This window comes from Taudactylus pleione, unplaced genomic scaffold, assembly GCF_031769625.1.
Source record: "Taudactylus pleione unplaced genomic scaffold, aTauple2 ptg000189l, whole genome shotgun sequence".
NCBI classification, from domain to species: domain Eukaryota; kingdom Metazoa; phylum Chordata; class Amphibia; order Anura; family Myobatrachidae; genus Taudactylus; species Taudactylus pleione.
Window position 1 is genome coordinate 15,512,324 of NW_028284591.1, and position 7,624 is coordinate 15,519,947.

The 7,624-nt window shown below is 44.1% G+C and overlaps 1 pseudogene; it reads left to right on the forward strand.

Annotated features, from left to right (window-relative positions):
- Positions 1-273: 273 nt before the first annotated feature.
- Positions 274-346, forward strand: LOC148519559 (U2 spliceosomal RNA; annotated as a pseudogene).
- The last annotated feature ends 7,278 nt before the right edge of the window (positions 347-7,624 follow it).

Genomic DNA, 7,624 nt, shown 5'->3' on the forward strand with positions numbered 1-7,624 from the left:
GCCAGATCATGCTGTAATAAACTGGTCCTCACCCATGACCTTTTCATCTCCAACTCCCTGCATTTCCTAGCAATTACTGAAACCTGGTTTTCACCCTCTGTCACCACTTCTCCTGCACAGCTCTCTCCTCTGCGGGCCTAATTTACTCCAACATCCCCTGGCCCGAGGGTCACTATGGTGGTGGTGTTGTGGTCCTTCTATGTCCCAGTTACTCCTAACAACTCATAGAACCATCCCTTACATTCTCTACATTTGAGGTTCACCTCGAGTACAGTAGCTTCTTGGCCTTTTGGCTAAGATCAAGTGTAGTATCTGTTCTTGGGCACCACTTGGTGTAATACCTGCTCTTCTACCGAGGGTTGTGAGAGGGCCCCTGGTGGAGAATGGAGAACCGCCTTTTGTAGTACCATGCCGGGGAAGTCTGAAAACCCTTGCCCCCTAAGAGGCCTTTTGGCTTCGGAGGTCAGGAACTCACGGGGTCTCTCTGCGCTTTGGCAAGGGGGGGACAAAGACTCTTTTTCACCTCAGTAGGCCTTTTGGCTCTCAGGGAATGGAGATAATGGGGCCCTTCTCCTTTTGGAGAAGGTCAAAGTCCAGCACGGTTTTTGCACTGTTCACTGGGTGAATGGGTAACACATGCGCACAAGAACGTATGGAGACAGCGGGCCATTCCACGAGAGGAAGGTAAACAAGAGATATCTGTGATATCTCCTGCATTACCCTCTTGATGAATGGCCCGAAAACCAAATTTCTACAATTGCAGGTGAAAATTTCAATTTTCCTCTGCTTTTAAAAGAGTGACTGTGAATAGGCCACTATATATCTCACTCCCTGTCCCTCTCTCTCTCTCTATTAACCTGTCCCTCCCTCTATTTCTCTCTCCCTCCCTCCACTTCTCTCTCTCTCTCGCTTACTCTCTCCCCTCCCTCCCTCTCTCTGTCTCTCTCTCTCCCTTGCCCCTTTCTTCCCCCTGGCAATTTCATTGATGAGGCCCCCACAACTTAGTTGCCCCGGGACCCCCACAAGTCTTAATCCGACCCTGGGCCACGTCATTACTTAGTGATGCAGCTGGGTATGAGATGCGCGGCGGGGGCATGGCCCAGGAGTAATCTGGGAGGAATGGCTGGATGGTATTTTTACAGATCCTGTAAGCTGCCTGCAGGACTGCCCGGCGGCACCATGCTGAGGACATGGTGCAGTCACTGGAGTGTCACGTGCGGCCGCAGTGATGTCATGTCGCAGTCGGCCCATGGATGAAAAGCGCAGCATGGGTGGGCGAGAAGCTGACTGGGTGGACTGGATGCCATCTTCGGACACCTCACGAACTGCTGACAGACACCATCTGCAGATGCCAGGGTATTACTGTGTGTGGCATAATGTGTTATAAGGGGCATTATTGTATGTGACATAATGTAGAAGGGGCATTACTGTGTAGCATAATGTATAAGGGGCACTACTACTGCATGGCATAATGTATAAGGGGCACTAGTACTGTGTGGCATAACGTGAATGGGCTCTGGGTGGCATAACATGATTGGGCTCTACTGTGTGGTGTAATATGAATAAGGGACACTACTGTGTGACGTAACATGAAAAAGGGACACTACTGTGTGACGTAACGTGAAATAGGGGCATTACTGTGTGATATATTGTGAATAAGGGACACTACTGTACGGTGTAATGTAATGAAGGGGCACTACTGTGTGATTTTAATTTCTTTAGATTGTAAGCTCTCATAAGCAGGGCCCTCTTCTCTCCTGTGCTTATCCTTATACTTTCTTCTACTCCTTACTCCCCATAAGGGCATCTAACAATTGATTGCTGACTCCCTGCTGCTTATTTTGAGTGTTATAATCGCTAATGCAGCATATTCTTGTCCTGTATTGTATTGTACTGTAAGTCATTGGTTTCTTGTTCACTTATTTGTTTATGTACTTTGTAAGGCGCTGCGGAACACTTATGGTGCCATATATATATATAGAGGATAATAATAGTGTGACTAAGAGACACTACTGTGTGGCATAAATTGAATTGGGGGTTCTATTATGTGGTTACGCCCCTTCCCAGCGAGACCACACCTCAATCTCCCTGCTTCACCTGTGGATGGTGGCACAAACGCTCTTTTGGAAAATGTGTAGTTACAGCTCTGCTTTGGTGGCACAGATGTGTCCTCTGCGTTCAGCACCCCTGCCCAAAAAATTCCTGCAGTGAACACTATCTAATCTTCTGCAACTGCTAAGCTATGGATTGGTCATTTGGGAAAATGCCTTCCCTTTTCTTTCTGTGTGATCTACACCAGTAATGTCTGACTATGCCACATGTTTGATTCCCCTGCAGGATGAGCTCTGTTGTAGGTATTACATTTTTAATACAGAGATTGATGTGTACTTGTATGTTGTGCTAATATTAATTATATTTGTAAGAGCATAGACTAAGAAGTGTGAGGGGCCAGGAATAGTAAGGGGAGGTGTCTATGCCAGGAGCCAAATACTGACGCGAGGTGGGCCTGTGTGCTCTTTTTTAAATGCCTGGGCCAGTGGCGTAACTTCATCCCAGAAGCCCAGGGACAAGTTATAATTTGGTGCCCCCCTTCACAGCTGCTGACACTGTAATGTAGCAATTCGCATGTAGACAGGCTATAGATAGATGAAGACAGCAGCTGATGGTCTGACATGAAGCTCTCCACTTGTGTATCGTGGCTTCCCAGGTGCCGGGAAGAGGTGCCATTATTGGGCTAATTATTGAGCGGCTCTGACGGTACACTCTGGGTACATAGTTACAGCCCTAAGTGGGGTGAATATGTTGTGGATAATAGAGGAGGTGCCCCTTCAGAGCTGGAGCCCGGCAGCAGGCACCTCCATTGTCTCCCACAGTTATGCCAGGGCCTATATTTAGTCCAAGTCCGGCCCTGCGAGGGGGTGTGATTGCCCATACGACAGGAGAAGCAAAACCCTTACAGTGGTACAAGAGGACACTATTCTTATCATTATAATAGCAGATGAATGCTACATGGAGTTATCAGGGTGCCATGCCCATGACAATGGTACAGATAATGGGGATATACAGATACATCCTCATATACTGTGGCTTCAGTTGTGCCAAATAGCTCTTTTTGGAGTGCCAGGTCCCCGGCTCAATGTCCAGTTTTATTCACATAAATAAAAAAAACCAAAGCCAAAAAACTATTCTGCAAGTTTACACTGATCAATTTGATGTGCGACATCTGAAATCTGAACATCTGTGTGCCAATGAGTCTGACTCTATGTACGAGGTCCAACTATACAGCGGCTGTTCACTACCATATGCCACAGGAGTTGGCACCTGTCTATATATATATATATATATATATATATATACAGTCAGGTGCATAAATATTGGGACATTGACAGAATTTTCATATTTTGGCCTCTATTCACCACCACAATGGCTTTGAAATGAAACAAACAAGATGTGATTTAACTGCAGACTTTCAGATTTAATTGGAGGGTAATTACATCCAAATCAGGTGAACGGTGTAGGAATTGCAACGGTTTCTATATGTGCCTCCCACTTTTTAAAGGGCCAAAAGTAATGGGACAAACTAAACAATCCTAAGTCTAACTTTCACTTTTTAATACTTTGCTGCAAATCCTTTTCAGGCAATTACAGCCTGAAGTCTGGAACGCATAGACATCACCAGACGCTGGTTTTCATCCCTGGTGATGCTCTGCCAGGCCTCTACTGCAAATGTCTTCAGTTCATGCTTGTTCTTGGGGCATTTTCCCTTCAGTTTTGTCTTCATCAAGTGAAATGCATGCTCAATCGGATTCAGGTCAGGGGATTGACTTGGCCATTGCATAACATTCCACTTTTTAGCCTTAAAAAACTTTTTGGTTGCTTTTGCAGTATGCTTCGGGTCATTGTCCATCTGCACTGTGAAGCGCCGTCTAATGAGTTCTGAAGCATTTGACTGAATATGAGCATATAATATTGCCCAAAACACTTCAGAATTCATTCTGCTGCTTTTGTCAGCAGTCACATCATCAATAAATACAAGGGAACCAGTTCCATTGGCAGACATACATGCCCATGCCATGACACTACCACCACCATGCTTCACTGATGAGGTGGTATGTTTTGGATCATGAGCAGTTCCTTTCCTTCCCCGTACTCTTCTCTTCCCATCACTCTGGTACAAGTTGATCTTTGTCTCATCTGTCCATAGGATGTTGTTCCAGAACTGTAATGGCTTTTTTAGATTTTGTTTGGCAAACTCTAATCTGGTATTCCTGTTTTTGTGGCTCCCAATGGTTTGCATCCTGTGGTGAACCCTCTATATTCAGTCTTGTGACATCTTCTCTTGATTGTTGACTTTGACACATATACATCTACCTCCTGGAGAGTGTTCTTGATTTGGCCAACTGTTGTGAAGGGGTTTTTCTTCACCAGGGAAATAATTCTTCTGTCATCCACCACAGTTGTTTTCCGTGGTCTTCCGGGTCTTTTGGTGTTGCTGAGCTCTCCGGTGCATTCTTTCTTTTTAAGAATGTTCCAAACAGTTGATTTGGCCACACCTAATGTTTTTGCTTTCTCTCTGATGGGTTTGTTTTGATTTTTCAGCCTAATGATGGCTTGCTTCACTGATAGTGACAGCTCTTTGGATCTCATATTGAGAGTCGACAGCAACTGATTCCAAATGCAAATGTCACACCTAGAATCAACTCCAGACCTTTTACCTGCTTAATTGATAATGAAATAACGAGGGAGTAGCCCACACCTGTCCATGAAATAGCTTTTGAGTTGATAGTCCCACCATTTTTTTCCCCTTAAAAAGTGGGAGGCACATATAGAGACCGTTGTAATTCCTACACCGTTCACCTGATTTGGATGTAATTACCCTCAAATTAAATCTGAAAGTCTGCAGTTAAAGCACATCTTGTTTGTTTCATTTCAAAGCCATTGTAGTCATGAATAGAGGCCAAAATATGAAAATTCTGTCAATGTCCCAATATTTATGCACCTGACTGTATATATATATATATATATATATATATATTCAATGTATCCATCTATATATATATATATATATATATATACATATATGTAGAATATCCCTTTGTAGCATGACAACATGAGTTCTTATGTGCCCAGTTTTACTAAGGTCCTGACATGCTTATTATCATAAAATGTAAACTCCAGGCCACCCAGCTACAGAGGGAGCCATCTCTACTGAACCAAAGCGCCATTGTGTGATGATTTATGCTGGCTCAGTAAACGGATAAGAATTATAGCAGTAACAAGACAAATAATAGGTACAAACTACAATAATCATGGAAGGTAAACAGGAAGTTGTCAGGTGTACATAGTATTCCAGTGCTCCTCTGATTGGCCAGCATGAGAAATAACGTGTACTGATAAGAGGATTATCCGTCTGCCTCCATGTGTTGCGTCTGGTCCCTGGTACATAGAACCCATTTCTCCTTTCGGCACAACTGGACACCATAAGGTGTGGCTCATTCAAGTAATCTAGACATTCTCAATGCGCCATCTCTCTACTTAGACATATAAGTCATAATTGAAGCTAAACCAGCAGTATTTTAGGTGTAAATTAATTTAAATATTTAAATTAATAGATTGGACATTTAGCTCTTTATACCATAAACACAAACGTGGTCCAGATTCATTTTGTGGGAGTGGTTCTGATAATCACCAAGTGGAATGCACTGTGAAATGCGTCAGTGGACAATAAGGTGTACTTGGGTGCGTAAAACATCACAGGTAGTTTGCACTTACTGCGGATCAGAAACGACCCTTTTTTTGTCTATATACCGTGAACTCCACTTGCAGAATGTTCCAGCCACCTCCCTTCGTCACTGCTCTGTCACCTGTAGACTAAGGGCCAGATTCAGACCCGCTCATGAGCGCATAGTGCTCGTAAGCGGGTCAATGGTCGGGCAGTGCGCATGCGTGACCCCCGGAGTGAGTGAGAAACAACTTGCTCCGGGGCTCGCTACAAGACGAGGCGGCTGTCGATGTTGATCGACAGCTCACCCTGTTTTGTAGGCGGGTCAGGAAGGAACGCCTGCCGTTTGTGGGCAGCCCTACTGACATCACACGTGATGTCAGTAGTGAACTTCCTGCTGTATTAGAGCAGGAAGTTCACTGGGGCTTGCGGTGGACAAGACCCTACCACAAGGGTCTTGTCGCAAGCCCGACGGTTGCGATAATCACGACCATCGCCATGCCGCCCTTGAAGCTGTGGGTGGTCACCCACAGCTATGCAAGAGGCCTGGAGGCAGATTTTTTTTTTTATCTAAATCCTCCCTGATTCAGAGCGAGCGCTCGCAAATAGCTTGCGCCTGTGAATCAGGACCTAAGTACTTTGGGTTAAGTGACTGTTGAAGTGAATTTCTGAATTAACCATCATGGTTTTTACTATTTGCTACATTTCTCCACTAAATAAATGAAATAAACCAGTAAAAGTTAACGATACAATAAAACGCGTCTTAGAAAGATGCAATGGAAGAGGATTTATTAAAAGTAATAAATAACTTGCATGAACTCATAAGCTATTGGCAATATTATATTTATTTTTGTGAGGCTTTAGAGATTAGGAGATTTTGATATTTAATTGCAATAGAGAAATCCTTGTTCCACCAGTCTGAAAGTAATTAAGTCAAGTATTACAATTTTATTTTATGTTTTTTTATGTAAAGGAAATCTAATCTAGACAGAATAAGCCTCAATAAAGCAAATCATTTCCACTAGAGGAAACACGCCTGGAATCGTTAGGGTACTTTCTGCTTATTGTTACATCAATATAGGAAGAATTGCAAATTAAAAGTTTGACTTTGTGTTTCATCAAAGTCAGAAGCAGTTTGAAAACATGGAGCAACTAAAACAAGATGTATGTTTGGGGTCTAGGGATTCATCTGTAGCTTGTAGTATACGAGGCGATGATTACATTATTGCTATCTTTTATTTCCATAGCTCCAATGTATTCAGCAGCAATGTACAAATTGAACACATAATAAAATGAATAAAGACTAACAAACAAGAAAACAGAAGATGAAACACTTCTGCCCACAAGAGCTTACAATCTAAAGATGAGGGAAGTGAAACAGAAAGGTCTTGGATTTTTCAGTGGACCAGTCACATATGAACACAGGGCCTGATTCAGACCCGCTCGCTAGGCTGCGTTCGCACACAGCCTGCCGATGTTTGCAACCTGCGCCTGCGTATTCATCGCAGTGCGCGTGTGCGAACTAGTCCATGCAAATAGGAAGCGTTCACTCGCTGCGCATAGACAGCCCGCTAGAATGAGTGACAGGAGAAGCCGTTTATGGGTGGTGACGGGGGATTGGTGGTGTGAACGCAGGCGTGCCTGAGCGTCTTAACGCCGTTTCAGAGGCGTGCATAATTAAGAAGCAGCGTCATAGTACACATCACATGTTTGTTTTACACACTGAAGCACTCGCAGTGCTTGCGGTAGGGTATGGTCAACCACAAGTGCTGCGTTCACTTCCGATGGTTCTGGAAGTTACTGATGGCTGCATACACTTCCTGGAGATGACGTGCATTAGAGGGTGTCTTAAGACAGGCTGGTGGGCGTCTGCATACACACCGCGATCGCACGCCAAGACAT